This window comes from Hylobates moloch, unplaced genomic scaffold (genome assembly GCF_009828535.3).
Source record: "Hylobates moloch isolate HMO894 unplaced genomic scaffold, HMol_V3 SCAFFOLD_18, whole genome shotgun sequence".
Classification (NCBI taxonomy): domain Eukaryota; kingdom Metazoa; phylum Chordata; class Mammalia; order Primates; family Hylobatidae; genus Hylobates; species Hylobates moloch.
In genome coordinates this window covers 61,893,357-61,914,889 of record NW_026652293.1, presented here as the reverse complement: position 1 = coordinate 61,914,889, position 21,533 = coordinate 61,893,357, and the positions used below count along the sequence as shown (strand labels likewise).

The following is a 21,533-nucleotide window of genomic DNA, read 5'->3' as shown; positions in this document are numbered from 1 at the left end:
CCAAATACAAGGCCAGGTGTGTACTGGGAGCATAATAAATGCTTACTGCCTGTCTGACAATTGCAGGGGTCACCTTAACTTTGGCTGTGGAGCACAGCTCTGATCTCAGAGAAAAAAATCTTCCTCGAGTTTCCCTTCTCCTTGTCACATTGCTTTGGAAAGCCTTTCTCCAATTTCTCGCCAGCTTGGTCTTTATTTCCTGCCTAATTTCTGCTTCTACCTGCTTTGTTTTTTTGCGCTTTTGACTATAGCTACCATATAGAGAGTGAGCTACTGTGGTGTTCCTCAGAAATAATCAGGGTTTTTAGTGTGTGTGGTTTTTATTTTTATTTTTTTGCAAGAGGCAGTATACTTCAAAGGTTTGGTTTCACATTTAAAGGTGGGGTGGAAATAATGGCACTCAAGATGCTTTGGGCGATCAGAAAATTCCTCTAGCCCAGCAAGATTGCAGTGGTGTGGCAGAATTTGTTTAACAAAAGATCTTAGTGATTTAGCATTTATTCAGTTTACAGTAGCAGGTGTTTACATTGAAGCTTAGCAATAGTAGGAGGTGGGGTGAGTCATAATGTCAATTATTTTTTCTAACTTCTGCAATTTTTTCAGTTGAGAAAGCTTCTACATCAGTGAAAAGAAGGTCATTTCTCCGTGGATTATCTGATTGAGCAGAGGGCCCGAGAGCAGCAGGAGCTGGGATGTATTTGGGGCAGGTGCGGGTGTAAGCTGCAGTGTGGCTGTGGGGTGCTCTGGCCTGCAGGGCCCTGGAATCCCTCAACTGATCAGAGCACCTGGTGGGGCTGTCAGCATGATTTAAAGCTCTGAGAATATGAATTAGCAGGAGGTAGGTGGATGGTGTCATTCTGGCCCTGAAAGCCTTCCATAAATCAGCGACACAGTGGAGCCGCAGCAAACTTCCTCCCCGCTGGTTTCTGGAGGCTCTCCTTCCCACTCTGCCCAGACAAGGGGGAAGGAGCGATTCCTTGAGTGGGTGGGTTACGGCCAAACGGCCTGCCCTCCCAACAGCTTGCAGATCTGGGCAGTTGGGTGTTTGCCGGAGCTTTAGCCTTCACTCACTGACTGCAGAGCTGCAGAATCCTTGCACCACAGTGGGGCTTGGGTTCCAGCTTTTGGAGGGATTTGACTTTGACAGTGGTGGCGATGAGGGAGTCTTTAATGAAACAAATTCTGTCATGTTGGATCAACACAATGGAGCTCAGTCTGCACAGTGGACAAGAATGGCTTGTTCCTTCCTTCTACCCTTTGTGCTTTGTTAACAGAATGTCCCTGGCACTTCTGTGCTCCTGCCTGCTGCCAAAAGCTTAACTCTGCCCTTGCATAATACTGGAGGACACTGTCAGAGGTCAGCTGGAAGTCTCTCATTCGAAGGCAGATGTGAGGGCTAAAACCCTGCCAAGATCCTCAGGCCGTTTTTCAGTGTTGAGGTTGAAACTTATTCTCTGCAGCCACCCCCACTTTATCAACTCCTCCCTCTAACTGGGGTGGAGACTTGCGTCCAGGGAGTCTTCAACGCCCCTCTATACAGCAAGAACACCCGCCATTGACACCCGAAGCCACGCAGTGATTTCTCTTCACTCTCTTCAGCTCCATGCTCTAGCAGGCTTTATGTTTTCGGGAGGAGCTGGAGTCACACGGAGGTCCGCTGTAGGAAACGTTGCCCCCTTCACTCACCCACTTCTGTTAGGCAAGGAGTTTCAACAGAATCTTACAGCAGAAAACAAAGCAGGAAATAGGACCTCCCAGCAGCTCTCTGGGTGTGAGGAACAGGATTCAGGTGTCTCCGTACCTTGGCCAGTTTGCATTCTTGTCTGCCGAGGAATGCCAGATTCCTTTTAAAAACCACAAGTATAGGAAACAGCCCCAAGCCTGAGGTTCTTTCCCTTCCTTATCCTCTTTGTCTCTGTGGCTACTCAGCTCAGGAGGTGAGGTGATATTTTCATGGTGCAGGGGACAGAAATTCCAATTCTGGGAGGGGGAGCTGGTTGGGCTTCTTCTTTACTGTGGCCAGACATGAACAACCTTAGCCCTCGGGCTTACACATGCCTGGCTGGTTTGTTTGTTTGTTTTGGTTACAAGGGGAATGGGAATAAGGAAGGAGCAACAGGCAGCTCAAATACCTCATCGCTCCTGCAAGACGCTATCACTTCCCACGTGTGGGAAGCCGGCGTGTTTGTTCCCGCAGTCTAGGCAGGTGGAGTATCCCTAATCTGAAAATCCGAAATCGAAAATGCTTTAAAATCCAAAGCTTTTTGAGCAGCAATATGATGCCACAAGTAGAAAATTCCACACTTAACTTCATGTGACAGATCACAGTCAAAACGCATTCAAGACTTTGTCACGCACATTATTAAAAATATTGCATAAAATTACCTGGAAGCTGTGTTTATAAGGGTTTATATATAAAACATAAATGAATTTTGTCTTAAGATTTGGGTTCCATCTTCAAGGTACCTCATTATATATCTTTTTAAAAATTTTGACTTCGGAATATATCTCATATATTCCAAAAAATTCCCGAATTGGAAACATTTCTGGTCCCAAGCATTTTTATTTATTTATTTATTTATTTATTTATTTATTTATTTATTTATTTATTTATTTATTTATTTTTGAGACAGGGTCTCACTCTGTCACCAAGGCTGAATGCAGTGGCGTGATCACTGCAGCCTCAACCTCCTGGGCTCAAGTGATTCTCCCGCCCCAGTCTCCTGAAGCTGGGGCTACAGGAGCACCACCATGCCTGGCTAATTTTTAAAAAATTTTTTGTAGATATGGGGGTGGGGAGAGGTCTTGCTATGTTGCCCAGGCTGGTCTTGAATTCCTGGCCCAAGTAATTCTCCAGTCTCGGCCTTCCAAAGTGTTGGGATTACAGGTGTGAGCCACCAGGCCTGGCATTTTTTATTTTTTAGAGACGGCGGCGGGGCAGGGGAGGGGGAGGGCGTCTAGCTATATTGCCCAGGCTGGATTCAAACTCCTGAGCTCAAAAGATCCTCCTGTCTCAGCCTCTCAAGTAGCTGGGGTTACAGGCACATGCTACTGCACCTGGCTGCAAACACTCTGTATAAGAGCAACCTGTAATCCCTCTTCCACCTGCCTTTTGTTTACTGTAACTATCCCTGTAAAGTACTGCTACTTTCTAGCTGTTTGGCCTTATACAAGTTGCTTTACATCTGTATGCCCTATTTTCCACATCTGATAAATCAGTATTATTTCATAGGATTGCTATGAAGATTAGATAATAAAGATAAAGCTCTTAGAATGGTGTTTGGTTCATAGAAACCACTCAAATATTGTTTTTGTCATCATTTTCTATGTATCTATGTATGGCTTTTGTGATTGTTTTTATTTTTAGTCAAGGATTACATCTCATTTCTTGCCTTTTCTTTGTATTCTGAATTCAGGTTGTGTGAATCTACCTGCCACTGCAAATTTTCAAGCTGAAAGACTATTTGCATTTTAGAACCACTCTCTCAAACATTCTTTTAGGGAACTAGCCGTTTTGAATTACTCCTGTCTTTTCTCTCTTGTCTCCAGAACTGCATATTCCAAACCCAGAACAGTCTCAGCATGGCTGCCGTTTTCTCGTTTCTTTGTGAAGCATCCCTGTCCAGGCTGCCGGCCTCACGTTACTTGATTGTTTTCGGAACAGCCGGCAGGGGGCGCGCATCAGCCGTTCCCAGCTCTCGGGCGAGGGGTTTCTGACTCGCCAGGTGCTTCTGTTAATGAGTTCGGTGCCTGTGGATCTTTCAGTTAGGATGATAGAAAGCTTGCTTGGCATGGAGATTCACCGTGTACTTCTGCAAATAGAAGTTTAAAAGACAGAAAGCTGTATATGATCGCCGTTGAGAGCTTTGCAGTCACGCCTCCCTGTGATGAGACTGACTGCCGTGTTACTGTGGGCAAATTGCTCAGCTTCTCTGCGGCAGTTTCTTTTTATGTAAAAATGGGACAGAACCCAGCCTGGCTTCCAGAGTTGTTGGAGGAGTCAGCGTGTGGTTGATAGATGCAGAGCTCTTAGCCACTGTGGTATTTAGGAATTGGTAAGCATCTTTACTCAGGGCACTGAGGCAAGTTTGGGGCCCTCTCTTTTCTCTCCTTACCCATCCACCTCCTTTTCTTCTCCCTTCCTGCTCACTTTTTCTCCATGCGCTTCACTTCCCTATATCCAGGCCTGAGACCAACGCCTGTGGGCACAAGGGAGCCTCCGTATGCATAGGGCTGGGATATGCAGAGGGGAGGCTGAGCCATCTGTAGGGTGAAAAGAAGGCCAGCGGAAACCCCATTCCACCTCCCTCAGCTTTTTAGATGCATTCTATAAACCTCATCTAGTCTCTTGGTCAGCAGAAGCAAAATTAGCCACAATTTGCTCACACTGCACCCACCCCCAACCCCACTCCACCCGACCAGGGCTAAGAGATGTCAGCAAAAATAAAGCTCACGAGAGTATTCTTTATAGCCTGATGCACAGAACTGGTAGTGCCATGTGGACATCCCCCTGGATGGCGTGCATCCTCACCATACCCAGGCACCTACCTGGGCAGATGTGAGAAGAGTTGCTGTAGCGACCTGGGAGCCCAGAGAGGGTGGGTGGGTGGGACGGGGTCACAACCTCAGCTGGCTCAGAGGATGGTGGAGCTCAGTGCCCAGGCTTGGCTCAGCCTGGCTTAGGGGACCATTCAGGCCTGGATTGGCACCAGTGGTTTGGTTGGGGGCTGGTCTGGAAGGCTCCACACCTCTAATCTTCAAATGATGCTGGGTCTGTCTTCCAACTGGAAGGCTGGTCTAGATGCCTTCTGTCCACAGGGGTAGCTTAGTTCGTTTCCTTTGAAGGCCTGGGTCTCTTTGTGGAGGGATAAGGGTCATGTGGGTAGGGGACCAGTTTGTTCTGGCTTTAGCCCTGAAAGTCCTGTGTCCCAGGAGGCCACTCAATCTTGGGCGCACTGGAAGGGGTGTCCGCCTTGTGGGATGCAGCACATCATGTGTTAATCTTGGTCTAGGTCCCTGCAGGTTTGCTGTGTGGCTCTAGGATGTGATAGGGCACTTGGGGACGCAGACTTGCTGGGGAAAAAAAGAACTAACTGTCTCCCACCACCAGAATTGATTTCGGTGCTACTTAGACATTTTCTTTTCTTTTTTTTTTTTTGATGCAGAGTTTTGCTCTCGTTGTACAGACTGCAGTGCAATGGCGCCATCTCAGCTCACCACAACCTCCGCCTTCTGGGTTCAAGCAATTCTCCTGCCTCAGCCTCCCGAGTAGCTGGGATTACAGGCATGTGCCACCATGCCCAGCTAAGTTTTTGTATTTTTAGTAGAGATGGGGTTTCTCCATGTTGGTCAGGCTGGTCTCAAACTCCTGACCTCAGGTGACCACCCACCTCGACCTCCCAAAGTGCTGGGAATACAGGTGTCAGCCACTGCGCCCGGCCTACTTAGACATTTCTAACAACACTGGATGAATGGGGAACTGGACCAAGCCACTGTCTTCCAGAGTACTGCGGCAAGCAGGGTCAAAGTGGGTTCATCCCAAATGGAGATGCCTTGAAGTGGCTTCCTGCCTTTGTCCAGGAGCTCCTCCCCGCACCTAGATTCCACAGAAGGAGGGCACTAGAGCCTTGGCCCACACCCCATCCATCCCCGACAGGCTGCAGCATGCCCTGCCCGGAGAGCAGTTTGCTGACCTTTGCCTCTAATTGCTCTCCTCTGCACACAGCCACTTCCTCTGCCTGCAGCAGAACTCATTAAAAGGGAGGCTTTCCTTCATACCTTTGAAAAGTTCAAAGGAACCCATTTCCTAGGGGAGACCTGGTCATGCCATCACTGGGATCAGAGGCTGCTGAGGACGCTGGCCATGAGCTGCTGCTGGCCGGGCCCAGCTGCCCTGAACTGCACCCCAGCCCTGTCACTGCTTTTCAGTGCCAACATCCTGTGCTCTAGGGAGGTCCAACCTCTATCAAGACCAGCTCTGTTCACTTTTGGGATCAATCCGCACCCCTTAACCCTGCACTGCATCTTACAGAGCGAGCCCCCATTGCTGTGAATTGGCCATGAAACTCAAGCCTATCCTAGAATGGTGGGTGACAAAGCCACACCCAGCTTTGGCGAGGTGCGCACCCTGCCCCATCAGATGCTCGCTCCACTGCTCTGCACCCACCGCCCCTACTATTCCACGGGGCCCGACCCTGGCTTTGATTGGGAGTTAGAGCGATATCAGCTTATCTGAGCCCAAAGCACAGGCGTGTTCAGATTGGGAGTAGGGCTTCTGGTTCTTTGGCATGGCTCTTGGGCATGGACCAAACTCCAGTTCTTCCCCAGCATCCAAGTTGGTAACGTATGTTCATGAACATCTCAGACAGGATCCTAGACGCCAACCAATAGGGAGTTTCTGGGAGAAAATGAAACAGTTTTGTGCTGTCTGTCCCAGCTGAAGGTGCTCAGGCAATGCTTGTTGAACAAATACATAAATTCTGCTTATAGAATATGAAATGGATCTCTAAGGGAAACCTGGTTTAATAACTTAGGGGCATCTAGAAACAGGATAGGGCTAGATTGGAAAGGAAAACACTCATTTCTAATATACTTTCTTCTCCTAATGACCTCCACTCTCTCTTCTACCACCCAACAAGCCAAGTGGTGGATGAGTCAGATATGCTTATTAAGTAGCATGTGCAGTGGAAGGCTGGCCAGCACCTTCACAATTCCATGCATCCTAACCCTTTCCCTGGCTGCTGTTGCAGCACACACACACACACACACACACACACACACAGAATCTCACACACACTCACACACATATAAATACACTCATATACTCAAACACACGCAAACACATACACAGACAAACATACACAAACACAATACAAGCATGTACACAAATATACACAAACATGCATATGCACACTCAAACACACATACAACATACACACAAAACATACAAATACATACACACAAATATATACATATACATACTTATACCTACAAACCAAACACATACACATAAACACACACTACACACACACACAAGCATGCCCATATATACATAAACATACATATATGCAAACACACTACACACAAACACACACAGACATGCACACACACGCGCGCGCACACACACACACACACACACACACCCCTTTCCACCCGTTGAGGGGTTGGGATATGAGAGAAAACGTGAACTTTTCATCTGCACTTCATTGTAACATGCTGTACAATTGTTCTGTAGGATTTTTCGATGCATGTCATTGAAATTGCTCTAATGTTCACTTGACAACAATAGTTTAATGCTATAAAAATATCCATATATGCATGTGATGGTTTGCAGCTTCTGAAATGTGGTCATCTGTTCCGGGTTAAAAGAATTCGAGGCAGCATTATTCCTGAAGGCCTTTTGTTATGAGTTTGTTTCTCAAAGTCGTCTTCTGAATCCTGCTGTGCTAAGCATCACCCCAGCTCAGCCCAGCTATGAATTTCATTGCTGAGCTCTGAGCCCAGGTTGTCTGGCAGCATTTCTGATTGTAATCAGTTTTGTGCAGTGAGATCACCTTGCTGACCATGAGCGGTGGCTCCCAGCAGTGCAAAGATATGTGTGGGGCTGGCCTGTTTTTGTGACTGCAGCATTCACCCTTCAGGGCACAGACAGTGGCTCTTGCTGTCTCAATGCCACTGGAAGAACTCCAAAGGGCGCCTGGAGGATACCGGCTTGGACTTCCAGTTCTGTTGCTTACGAGTGTGTGACCTTGGACACGTTGTGCATCTCTCTGCCTCCTGGTTCTGTGACCTGGGCATAGTTAACAGCTGCTTTTGAGGTCTTGTGAGGAATAAATGAGACATTTTATTGAAACAGCTACACTGATTTTACAATTCTCAATTCTGACCCATGAATGAAATAGACTTCATTTCATTATGACTGACATTAAAAAAATTAGAATAGATATTGGGTATAAAGTTTCTTTATGGGGTGATGAAAATGTTCTAAATTAGTTTGTGATACTAATTGTACAACTCTGGAAATGTACGAAAATCTACTGAGCTGCGTATACTTTAAATGGGTCAATTTTGTGGTATATAAATCATATATACGTATTTTTGAGACAGAGTCTTGCTCTGTCACCAGGCTGTAGTGCAGTGGCACGATCTCTGCTCACTGCAAACTCTGCCTCCTGGGTTCAAGCAATTCTCCTGCCTCAGCCTCCCAAGTAGCTGGGATTACAGGGGCCCGCCACCACGCCCAGCTAATTTTTGTATTTTTAGTAGAGATGGGGTTTCACCATGTAGGCCAGGATGATCTTGATCTCTTGACCTTGTGATCCACCCACCTTGGCCTCCCAAAGTGCCGGGATTACAGGCATGAGCCACTGCGCCTGGCCTATAAATCATATCTTAATAAAGTTGGTTATACAATAAAATGCCCTTAAAAATCCATCAAGCTCTACACTTGGGATTCATGAACTTTAGTATATATGTTAGACTTCAATTAAAAAATTTGGCTGGGTGTGCGTGGTGGCTCACACCTGTAATCCCAGCACTTTGGGAGGCCGAGAGGGCAGATCCCTTGAGGTCAGGAGTTGGGAGAGTAGCCTGGCCAATATGGTGAAACCCTGTCTCTACTAAAAACACAAAAAATTAACCAGGCGTGGTGGTGCGTGCCTGTAATCCCAGCTACTTGAGAGGCTGACTGGGAGAACTACTTGAACCCAGGAGGCAGAGATTGCAGTGAGCTGAGATTGTGCCACTGCACTCCAGCTTATGTGACAGAGTGAGACTTCATCTCAATTAAAAAAAAAATAGATATAGGCTGGATGTCGTGGTGCACACCTGCAACCCCAGCACTTTGGGAGGCTGATGTGGGAAGATCTCTTGAGGCCAGGAGTTTGAGACCAGCCTGGATAACATAGCGAGACTCTGTAGCTACAAAAAAAAAAAAAGATAAAAATAAAAAAATTAATTGAGTGTAGTGGTGCATAGTGCACACATGTAGTCCTACCTACTTGGGAGGCTGAGACAGGAGGATTGCTTGAGCCCAGGAGTTTGAGTTTGCAGTGAGCTATGATCACACCATTGCACACCAGTCTCAGTCTGGGAGATGGAGCAAAAACCTGTCTCTAAAAAATGAAACAAAACAACAACAAAAAAGACGTAAGAAATAGAATAGAAAATAGCAGAGTGCCTCACATGTAGTAATAGTTAATATCATTTTCATGAACTATATGTGTAAATGTATGTGTATGCATGTGTGTGTGTATGTGTGTACGGGGCTGCAAAAAAAATGTGTTTCTTACAGAGGGCTGTTGCTTTAAACATCCACTGGCCTAGCGCCTACCCAGTCAGACCAGACATTTAACAATGGTTATTTATACCCCTTCTCCTCTTCCTTTCCAGAAATGCAAATAAAGAGGAAGAACACACCCATGTTCACTAACTGACTTTGACTTCAGAGTGTTGGCCTGTTTTCTGACATAAGAGAGCAGAAACTCTGACTAGCTGGAGAAGCCCCGTTACCGCCCCCTTCTGTGTGTATATGTACACACACGTGCATGCACACAATTAAATCAGGCTCTCTTTTTCTAGTTAAATAAACCCCACACTTGCCAAAGGAACAAATAGTTGGCCTATTCCCAAAGAAAATGTGCCTCTGGGCTTCTGATTTTGGAGGTTTTGCAGTGTTTACTTTCCAGTGATTTCCACTTGACTCCTTCCCTCTTTCATTTGGTTGTAAATACCACAATTTAAACTAGCTACCTGCTGCTGTGACCCTGGGTGGGAGGTTGTCTTGACAGATGTGGCAGGCTTCCCTGGCCCCTTCCTCCTCTAGGTGAGTGTGGGGTGGAGGAGGGTGGGCAGACCTGGCCATGAGCAGGAACATGGCTGTCGTGGGGGTGAGTGTGGGGCAGGGACGGCAGCAACTGCCACAAGCAGGACATGGACTTTGTGCTCAATCAAGGTAAGTAGATGAAGTCATCCAGTGCCTGGTGACCTTTTGAAGATGACGCAGTATAAATAGCCTTGGGAAGACTATTTCATCAGGGTTGAAACACTTGTGTTTCTGTTGCATTCTGATGATTATTTTCCTTTGGTTGTTTGCCCCTGTGACACATTTCAGTAACTACCAGAGGGGCCTTGGGTGGATGTGTCCAGTGGGAAAACCAAGCTGGAAATGACTGGGCTGGCAGCTGCCTCCTCATTGAAATCTGGGAAATAAGGGAATCGAATCAGTTGAAGAATTCTTAGATTTTACTCTGGTTTTATAAGTTCTGGGCTCAAATTCCCTTTCACATTGTAGATAGAATTAGACAACTACTAATTTGTGGCCATGTAACAACTGATTAGGGTAGAGGGTTAGTCTCTGATTGTAACCAGCTACCTTGGAAAGGCCATGCCAACTCTTTTAGGTCACCTAGCTTTCATCAGTGGCCAAAGGAGAAGTTGCTACCAAGCAGATGGCATATGGTATGTAGCAGATGGTAGATGGTACATGGTAGATAGTGGATGGTAGATATTAGATGGCTGATAGTATATGGTAGATGGTGGATGGCAGATAGTAGGTGGTATATGCAGGATGGTACATGGTATATGGTGGATGGTGGATGGTGAATGGCATATGACAGATGGTAGATGAAGGATGGTGGATAGTAGATGAAAGATGGTTGATGATAGACAATAGATTGTAGATGGTAGATGGTGGGTGGTATATGATGGATTGTGGATGGTAGATGGCAGTGGTATGTGGTAGATGGTAGATGGTGCATGGTAAATGGTGGATGATGGTGGATGATACATGGTAGATGATGGATCATACATGGTATATGGTAAATGGTATATGGAATATGGTTGACGGTGCATGGTAAATGGTGGATGTTGGTGGATGGTAGATGGTAGATAGTGGATGATAGGTGGTATATGGTGAATGGTATATGGAATATGGCAGATGGTGGATGGTAGATAGTACATGGTGAATGTTAGATGGTGGATGGTAGATGGTATATGGTAGATGGTAGATGATATATGATGAATGGTATATGGAATATGGTGGATAATAGATAGTGGATGGTAGATGACAGATGGCACATGGTGGGTGGTGTATGATGGATGGTGGATGGTAGATGTGAGATGATATATGGTATATGATGAATGGTAGATAATGGATGGAAGATGGTATATGGCAGATGGCGGGTAGTTATATATGGTAGATAGTGAATGGTATATGGAATATGGTGAATGGTAGATGGTGGATGGTAGGTGGCTGATGATTGATAGCATAAGGTATATGATAATAGATACGGCCCAGACTTTAAAGTCCAGCTGCCCAGTGAGGATGCTTGTTCTGCTTCTCACTTGCGCCACAATCTTTGTGCCTTGGTTGCTACAGCTGCAAAATAATAGCACCTCACTTGTGAGATTTGTTTTGTTATGGCAAAATTTTTATAACACAAAATTTTCTATTTTCACACTAAGTGCACCATTCGGTAGCATTAAGTACCTACACGTTATTGTACACCATCATCATCATCCATCCACAGAACTCTTCATCTCCCAAAACTGAAACTCTGTACCCATTAAATGGTAACACCTCATTTCCCACTCTCCCCAGCCCCTGACAACCACCATTCTACTTTGAATCTCTATGAATTTGACTACTCTAGGTACCTCATGTAAGTGGAATCTTACAGTATTTGTTATTTTGTGACTAGCTTATTTCACTTAACATGATGTGTTCAACACTCACCCAGGTTGTAGCATGTATCAGAATGTCCTTTTTAAAGGCTGAGTAATATTCCATTGTATGGACATAACAATTTTATTTATCCATTTATCTGCTGATGGACATGTGGTTGTTTCCCCTTTTGGCTGTTGTGAATAATGCTGCTATAAACATGAGTGTACAAGTAAGTGTTCAAGTCTCTGTTTTCAATTCCTTTGGATGTCTACCCAGGATATCCAAACTTGATGGGGTAATTCTATGTTTAATTTTTTAAAGAACTAACATACTGTTTTCTACAGTGACTGCACTATTTTATATTTTCACTAACAACACACAAGGGTTCCAGTTTTCTCCACACCTTTGTCAACACTTGTTATTGCCTGGGGCTTTAAAAAATTTATTTATAATAGCCTCTGTGATTTTGGTTTTGAAGGCTAGATGACAGAATGTACAGAAAACACTTAGCCTGTAGTCCCAGCTACTCATGAGGATGAGGTGGGAGGATCACTTGAGCCTGGGAGGCAGAGGTTGCAATGAGCTCAGATGGAGCCACTGCACTCCAGCCTGGGTAACAGAGTAAGACCCTGTCTCAAAAAAGTTAAAAAAAAAGAAAGAAAGTAGAAAGAATGAAAGAGAGAGAGAGAGAGAGAGAGAAGGAAGGAAGGAAGGAAGCAACTAATGAAAGAAGGAGAAAGAAAGAAAACACTTAACAAACATAGTGCCTGGCTCAGTAAATGATAGTTGACCTTACTGTTTCGGGTGCTGCTTCTCCTTCTGTAGAAGTAACTTAACTGCTAATCTTCATTATAGATTAACTACTCCCTCTCCTCTCTCACACAAAGACTTTATGCTGTTACATTGTCTAAGACAGGATGCTATATGCTCTTTTAAATTGGAAAGGAAAACAAGCTATACAGAAAAGAAAACAAACTGTAACTAATTAAATTGTTGTAACTCATAAATTCAGCCTTGTATGGAAAATCTTATAGTCCTACTAAACTTTGTTTTGCCTATATAAGCAAGACAGCTTTTAACTTCAGAGAGCTCACCCCATTTCTGTGGGGTCTATTTCTGTTCTGTTCAGTTACCTGAATGGCCATTCTCAGCTTTGCGCTTGAATAAACTCTTTAAAACTGGATTCTGATCTCTTTGATTATTTCATGTCTTTATATATATATATATAACATATTATATATTATATATATATATATATATTTGGAGAGAGGGGAAGCAAATTAGGCAAAATGTCAATAATTGGTGAGTGAAGGGGATACGGGAGTCCTTTGTACTATTCCTGAATCTCTTCTCTAAAGTTTAAAATTATCTCAATATAAAAAATGACAAAGGATATGAACTTCCTAGGACCATGTTTCTTGGGGTGTATTTCCCAGCTGTCTGTGTTAGAATTTCCCGGGAGTTTAAAACACAGATACAGGGGTTCCACTGTGGCAGTCTGCTCCAGGAGGTTTGGGGTGAAGCCTGAGGATCTGCATTTGCCACAAGCACCTCAGAGAATTCTGAGTCAGATGGTCGGTAGATGTGACTTCAGCAAGTGGCATCTGAACTGCCTCCTCCAGGCCGTGGACTGTTTGTACACAGTGTCGGTGGGTGGTAGGATGACAGTTGTTCCTGGCTGGTCTTGGTCATGTTTGTCGTGTGCAGACTCGATGCTGAGTCAACCCTGCTGAGGCAGGAACTGAGTCTGGTTTAGGATTAAGCCACCTACTTAGACCCAGTGACAGTCCCATGTTTGCTAAACTCCCCTGTTCTTCTCTGTGTCTCTTTGCTGACACAGCAGGCATGGTGTCCTCAGAGAAGGTCTCGTAGTCATTCGATCTTCCCAGGAATCCAAAGTAATGTTACTGACACCAAGGGAGTGATCCAGAGGTGGTGGAGGTGATGATGGTGATGCTGTTGCTGCTGCTGACCTGGTATAACCATCCCTGAAAGATGTGTTTGGCAAGGAAAGACCCAGGAATCAGGGCATTCACATAAAGAGTACGAGGTAAAGGGAAAGATGGGAACGAGGTGGGAGAGAGAAGCAGGCAAGGTGTTTGAGGTTATTCTTCTGTTTGTTCAACCAGCATTTTATGAATGCCATGTGCGTGCCAGGCACTTTGCAGGGCATGGAGAATAAGATTAAGTACAAGAACAGATAGAGCCCCCCTTGTTTTATGGAGCTCAGCCCAGGTCTGGATCTCACAATTGACCAGGAGAATGGGAAGCAGAGCCTTGACTTGTCATAAAGCCTTCTTGAAGGGAAGAAGTGAATGGGAAATAGCATTTAGAAAGTTTGGCTCCAGATGGCGAGGTTGGGGAGGGAATTCCTGACTATCAGAGAACCTATTTTTCTGCAGATAAAAATCAGACTGTGGGTCCCAATAATAATAGTAATAATAGTACTACTAATAAAACAACTCAAAGCTTTTATCTCAAGGCCTCACGAGAGAAATAGTTGGAAATCCACTCTCAGGTCCCTCCCATCTCACCTTTGGAATCATCAGGTTTCCAGAACAGCTACAGCCTTCCTCTTTTTGTCCCCTGGTGGTCACTGTCTTTGGCTGGGTGGGGGACGCCTCTATACTGTCACCTCCAGGCTTCCTCTTCTGGCTCCATGCAGACAAAGTCTCAATTCTTCCTCCTCTCCTCTCCAGAAGGGACTGCATTTACTTCTTTCTTATTTGTTTATTTTTCTCTAACACTTACTTGTTGGGTAGATAATGCGCTTGCATAGTTGAAAAATCAGGCTGGGCGCGGTGGCTCACGCCTGTAATCCCAGTACTTTCGGAGGCTGAGGCGGGCGAATCACCTGAGGTCAGGAGTTCGAGACCAGCCTGGCCAATATGGTGAAACCCCATCTCTACTAAAAGTACAAAAATTAGCCAGGCGTGATGGCTCATGCCTGTAGTCCCACCTACTCGGGAGGCTGAGGCAGAAGAATCACTTGAACCTGGGAGGCGGAGGCTGCAGTGAGCCGAGATCGTGCCACTGCACTCCAGCCTGGGCGAAAGAGTGAGACTCCGTCTCAAAAAAAAAAAAAAAAAAAAAAGAAAAGAAAAGAAAAATCAATGTTATCCAAGAGGACCCGAGGAATAGTGCACCTGCCATTCCTGCCTCCCAGTCATGACTCCTCCCAGAGGCAACCAATATTTCTCATTTCTTCTGTATCTTTCCAGAGATAGTCTCTATTAAGGCATATATTTTTCTTCATTTTTTAAAAAACAATTCTAGTGTGTTTTAGATACCGTTTTGTACTTTGCTTCTTTCATCAATTTAAAGTTATCTCTTGGAGATCATTCCCTATCATGAGGGATCTTGTCCTTCTGTGACTGCATGGTATCCATGGTGTATATACAACTGTAATTTAGTTAATTGATTAATGGTCATTTAGGTCATTTACAAACTTTTCCCTTTGTAATGTACATACGAGTATAACTGCAGGTTACATTCCTAGAGGTATGCAGAGGTATACATATCCTAGAGGTATCCAAATTCCTACTGGATGCAGGAGGATATGTGCTTTGGTCTTTTTTTTTTTTTTTTTTTTTTTTTTGAGACAGAGTCTCGCTCTGTCACCCAGGCCGGAGTGTAGTGGCACTATCTCAGCTCACTGTAACCTCTGCTTCCTGGGTTCAAGTGGTTCTCCTGCCTCCACCTCCTGAGTAGCTGAGATTACAGGGGCCCATCATCACTCCCAGCCAATTTTTGTGTATTTAGTAGAGATGGGGTTTCACCACGCTGGTCAGGCTGGTCTCGAACTCCTGACCTCAGGTGATCCACCTGCCTCGGCCCCCCAAAGTGCTGAGATTACAGGGGAAGCTTGGTAGTTTTGATGAATATTGCCAGATTGTCCACCATGGAGGTACTAACTGACACGTCCATCAACAATCTATATGTTCATATTTTACAAACACTTGCCACCATAATAATCATTTTTTTATGTTTGCAATCTTGCAGGTAAAAAAAGAGATGTCCCATTGAAATGTTAACTTTCATTCCTCTTATTACAAGTGGATTTCAATATCCTTTCTTATGTTTAAAATCTATTTTCATTTTTTTTTGAAGGAAATGTTTTTCCCCCATATCCATTCCTATTTGTCCTATTGGGTTCTAGTTTTTGTTTTTGTTTTCTTTTTGTTTACTTTACTTTTTATATATTAGGCCAAATTAGCTCTCTGTTAATGACGTGAATTGCAAAGGTATTTTCTAGTTTGTCATTTGTCTTTTAGATTTACTTATGTTGGTTTGCCCTACAAACTTAAAAAAAAAATGTATGTAGTTGATTGGATCAGTCTTTTTTTTGTGGCTTCTGTTGTGTTTTGCACTTAGTTTTTTTTATACCAAGATAATTTTAAAAATATCCCATCAAGTCTTCTAACACTTTTGATTTAATTTTTTATATTGAAAATTTAAATCCGTGTTAAATTTATCCTGGTGTAAGATGTGAGGTGTGAATTCAACTTCATTTTTCCCCCCAGATGGTTATCCAATTGTTCTAACACCACCTTTTATGCAGTGATTTGAAGTGCTACCCTTTTCATGTACTAAATTATCTCTTATGCTTGTGTTTATTTATGGGCTTTTCATTCTGTCCCATTTATCTGCCTGTGAGTTTCTCATGAATACTATTTCAATGATTAGTTGTATAATGTCAATGTTTGTCCAGGATGACCTATTGTTACTCTTCTTTTTCAGAAATTTCCTGACTACCTTGCTTGTTTATTTCTACATATGATTTTTAGTATCAGCTTATCTAGTTAAAAAATCTCATTATTTTATAGGGATAGTTTATTTATGGGCTATTAACTTATGGAGTAAGTTAGGGAGAAATGACATTTATGGTGTTTTCCACTCCATGAATATGAAATATCTTATTATTTGCTCAGGTTTTTTTTATGTGTCCAGTAGTAACTTTTTATATTTATTTATTTATTTATTTAGAGACAGAGTCTCTCTGTCTGTCACCCGGACTGGAGTGCAATGGCACAATCTTGGCTCACTACAACCTCCACCTCCCAGGTTCAAGCAATCCTTCTGCCTCAGCCTCCCAAGTAGCTGGGATTACAGGCACCCACCATCGTGCCAGGCTAATTTTTGTATTTTTAGTAGAGACGGGGTTTCACCATGTTGGCCAGGCTAGTCCTGAACTCCTGACCTCAGGTGATCCACCTGCCTCGGCCTCTCAAAGTGCTGGGATTACAGGCGTGAGCCACTGCACGTGGCCCCAATAGTAACATTTTAAAGTTTTTATTTCATATAGATCTTAATAGTTTCTTGTTGAATTTATTTCTAAGTAGTTTTTCTTTCCTTTTTTAAATTGTGAATTACTCTTTCATCTATCTTCTAACTGGTTGTGATTTGTATTTATTGAAGGATATTGAATTAATTATTTCTCCATATTAATTTTAAAAGCAGTCACCTTACTGAATTTCTTATTTGTGAAATAAGCATACTGAGTGAGCATTTGAATCATTAGAAATTAATTTTTTCTCATTTAATATTTATTCATACAGTAAATTCTTTATACTGGTCAGTTTGAGTTTTCTTGTGCAGTGACTAATGTTGAGTACTTTTTATTTTGGCAGAACTTATTAACCAATTTGTCATGGATGTCTCTCTGGTTGTATGATGTGTTAGGAGTTTTATGTTATTTTTGTCAATGCCATTATTTTGTGTCAAATGAGCACAAAATTTAAATATTTTTCCAGTGAATTCAGTGGTGCATTCTTTTTTGACCAGTTGAATTATAAAATAACACAAGAGCCTATTCAGTATAGCCCATTACTTCTCCTAGAGATCTATTTCTTTCTATTTAATGAATTACTGCATTTCATATAGTCTGAAATTTCTTTTTTTTTTTTTAATGGATCAGTGATAATAACTCAATCCTCTATTTGACAAAGAAGAGGGAGAAGGAAGAGGAAGAAAAAGAAAGTGGGATAAAGGATCAGAAAGGGAGGAAAATAGAAAAAATTAGAGTATGACTCCAGGGTAGACCTGTTTTGTTGTCACTGAGTTGGTTGGTTAGTTTGTCTGTTGTATTTTTCATGTTTCGCCATGTTGGCCAGACTGGTCTCGAACTCCTAGCCCGAAGTGATCAACCCGCCTCACCCCCCAGAGTGCCGGGACCACAGGCTTGAGCCACCACGTCCAGCCCCCACATTGCTTCTGGCCTCCGTGGTAGACCTCCGAGACGGAGCGGCCGGGCAGAGGCGCTCCTCACTTCCCAGACGGGGTGGCCAGGCAGAGACGCTCCTCACTTCTTCCCAGACGATAGGTGGCTGGGCAGAGGCGCTCCTCACTTCCCAGACGATGGGTGGCCGGGCAGAGGCGCTCCTCACTTCCCAGAAGATGGGCGGCCGGGCAGAGGGGCTCCTCACTTCCCAGACGATGGGTGGCCGGGCAGAGGCGCTCCACCCTTCCCAGACGATGGGTGGCCGGGCAGAGGCGCTCCTCACTTCTTCCCGGACAGGGCAGCCGGGCAGAGGCGCTCCTCACTTCCCCCCGGACGGGGCGGCCGGGCGGGAGGGCGGCCGGCAGGGGCCTCATTTCCGGCGGGGCCCGGGCAGCGGTCCTGGCCGGGCAGAGGCGCTCCTCACTTCCCGGACGGGGCTGCTGGGCAGAGGCGCTCCTCACTTCTTCCCGGACGGGGCGGCCGGGCAGAGGTGCTCCTCACTTCTTCCCGGACGGGGCGGCCGGGCAGAGGCGCTCCTCACTTCTTCCCGGATGGGGCGGCCGGGCAGAGGCGCTTCTCACCTCCCAGACGGGGCAGCCAGGCAGAGGCGCTCCTCACTTCCCAGACGATGGGTGGCCGGGCAGAGGCGCTCCTCACTTCCCAGATGATGGGTGGCCGGGCAGAGGCGCTCCTCACTTCCCAGACGATGGGTGGCTGGGCAGAGGCGCTCCTCACTTCCCAGATGGGGCGGCCGGGCAGAGGCGCTCCTCACTTCCCAGACGATGGGTGGCCGGGCAGGTGCGCTCCTCACTTCCCGGACGATGGGTGGCCGGGCAGGTGCGCTCCTCACTTCCCAGACGGAGCGGCCGGGCAGAGGGCCGGGCAGAGGCGCTCCTCACTTCCCAGACGATGGGTGGCCGGGCAGAGGCGCTCCTCACTTCCCAGACGATGGGTGGCCGGGCAGAGGCGCTCCTCACGCCGAGGCGCTCCTCACTTCCCAGACGAGGCGGCCGGGCAGAGGCGCTCCTCACTTCCCAGACGGGGCGGCCGGGCAGAGGCACTACTCACTTCCCAGACGATGGGTGGCCGGGCAGAGGCGCTCCTCACTTCCCAGACGATAGGTGGCCGGGCAGAGGCGCTCCTCACTTCCCAGACGATGGGTGGCTGGGCAGAGGCGAACGCGCGCCGGCAGGCAAAGGAGAAAAAACAGGCAGCGGTGGCGCGCGCCGGCAGTCCCAGGCAGTCCGCGGCGCCGGGCAGCAGCGAGACGAGGAGATTGCTGCCCGGGCCACAAGAAAGAAAGAAAGAAAGAAAGAAAGAAAGAAAGGAGGGAGGGAGGGAAGGAAGGAAGCTGAAATTTCTTTTAGTTACAATTTCCTTCTTGATAAGAAAATAATTTTCATCGATTTCTTTGCTTCTAATTGTCGCTTTTGTTTCATATTCCATTAATTTTGTATATGGGTTTTTCTCTTAGTTTTTTTTTTTAAACAAATAAGCTTAAAGATGAGCAAAGAAAATCCCTTTTATATATGTCCAAATCGGGAATATGTAATTATCTTCCAAAACATCTTTCAATTACAGTCATAACAGTATATTTAAGATATAACAAGATTTTGAATGAACATTTTGCTTTTTGTTTGTGTTCAGGTTTCTCTTTTCTGTCTCTGAAAATACATCTTAGAGACATTAAAAAATGTTGTTTAGTCATGTTGCAGGACTTGAATAGTGCATTTTAGGACTCTGTTGAGAGCTAGGGACTCATTCCATTTGAGTTTAGTGGTTTGCGGTCACTGCTGTGCACAGTCAGTTGCTGCTGGCTGTCCTGGTCTGGGGTGCCTCCCAAGAATGTCTTATTGCCCATCCCTACTGCTGACCACAGGGGCGCCGAAACTGGTCCTGTGGCCACTGCTCCAATGCTACCAGGCAAGATGGGAGGTGTGAGGAAGTTAAAGTCAAAATAAGAGAGAGTAGTCTTCACTGGTTGCAGTTAAAATCTATAATTTTTGCAAATTTTCAATAATACGGGAACACATAAACACATCACTGGGCCCTTCACAGGCCTCTGAAGGAAGGATGACATGGGTAAAGGGCTGAGGCACGGGCCTCTCTAGTTCTAAAAACTGCCTCTGTGGATTGTACCTGCATGGGCCTCACGGCTTCTTTAGTTTCTCTTAGAGAATCAAAGGTCCTTTGTTGACTTTTAATCACGAAACTCCGTCTCAATTAGGTCATCAGAATGTCCAGGTCCACGTAATAAGAAAGCTTCTAACTTGATTCAAAGTTACACCGGCTGGGGCCTTCTGCAATCCAGAACCTGGGATGAAATTCTAAGCTAGCTGTTCTAAGAAAAATTTTTTTTTTTTTTGATATGGAGTCTTGCTCTGTCACCCAGCCTGAAGTGCAGTGGCATGATCTTGGCTCACTGCAACCTCTGCCTCCTGGGTTCAAGGGATTCTCCTGCCTCACCCTTCTGAGTAGCTGGAATTACAGGTGTGTGCCACCACACCAGCTAATTTTTTTATATTTTTGGGAGAGACAGGTTTTCACCATGTTGGCCAGGCTGGTCTTGAACTCCTGACCGCAAGTGATCTGCCCGCCTCGGCCTCTCAAAGTGCTGGGATTACAGGCATGAGCCACTGCACCCGGACTTTAAGAAAAAAATTTATTTTAAATTTATTTGATATGTATAATAAATTTCATTTAATCAATTTTAATCAATTCTCTTATTTATTTTCAGGTAAACAACCAAATTGCCTGAAAATACAGTTGGCCCTTGAACAACATGAGTCTGAACTGCATAAGTCCACTATACTTGGATTTCCTTCTGCCTCTGCCACCCCTGAGACAGCAAGACCAACCCCTCCTCTTCCTCTTCCTCTTCCTCCTCAGCCTACTCAACTTGAAGACCATGAGGATGAAGACCTTGATGATGACCCACTTCCGCTTAATGAATAGTAAACATATTTTCTCTTCCTTATGATTTTCTTAATATTTTTTCTGGTCTCTTGCTTACTATATTGTAAGAATACAGTATCTAATACATATAACATACAAAATATGTGTTAATTGACTGTTTATGCTATTGCTAAGGCTTCTGGTCAACAGTGGGCTGTTAAAAGTTAAGTTTTGAGGGAGTCAGAAGTTATACTCAGATTTTCACCTGCACTGGGCTGGGTCCCTCTAACCCCCACACTGTTCAGATTTCCACTGTAATGGTGATTTTGTGTATCCTTTGTTGCTTTTATAGATCTCATTTCTTTATCTTGTCTAATTGTTTTGACTAATGTGCAGAAAGAAAAGCGTTAACACAGGTGACCTGAAATTGCTCTCTTTAGAAAGGCCTCCTGGCAAGGTTGGCCCTTGGCTGGTGTCTGGAAACTTAGATTTTGGGAGGGGTCCCACCATTAACTGACTGATAAGAGTGACTCGCTGTTCCTAAATTGCACAAACAGTACAGTTGGTGCTGAGCGTCTCTTTTCTTCTGGGATTCTGGAATTTGGGTATTTGCCAGGCGGAAGTGCTGTGTCACCAAACCCCAGTAAAAACTCTGAGTTCTGAGTCTTTTTTTTTTTTTTTTGAGATGGGACCTTGTTCTGTTGCCCAGGCTGGAGTGTGGTAGCCAGTCTCGTCTCATTGCAGCCTTGATCT

General features: G+C 45.0%; 1 long non-coding RNA gene across 1 annotated transcript in view; it reads left to right on the top strand.

Moving 5' to 3' along the window:
* The window catches only part of LOC131381774 (uncharacterized), a 45,119-nt gene extending 24,295 nt beyond the window's left edge, over positions 1 to 20,824 (top strand). Inside the window, exon 3 of the long non-coding RNA XR_009210710.1 lies at positions 20,623 to 20,824. This is a non-coding gene — a long non-coding RNA (uncharacterized LOC131381774). The remainder of the gene's footprint in view (positions 1 to 20,622) is intronic.
* The last annotated feature ends 709 nt before the right edge of the window (positions 20,825 to 21,533 follow it).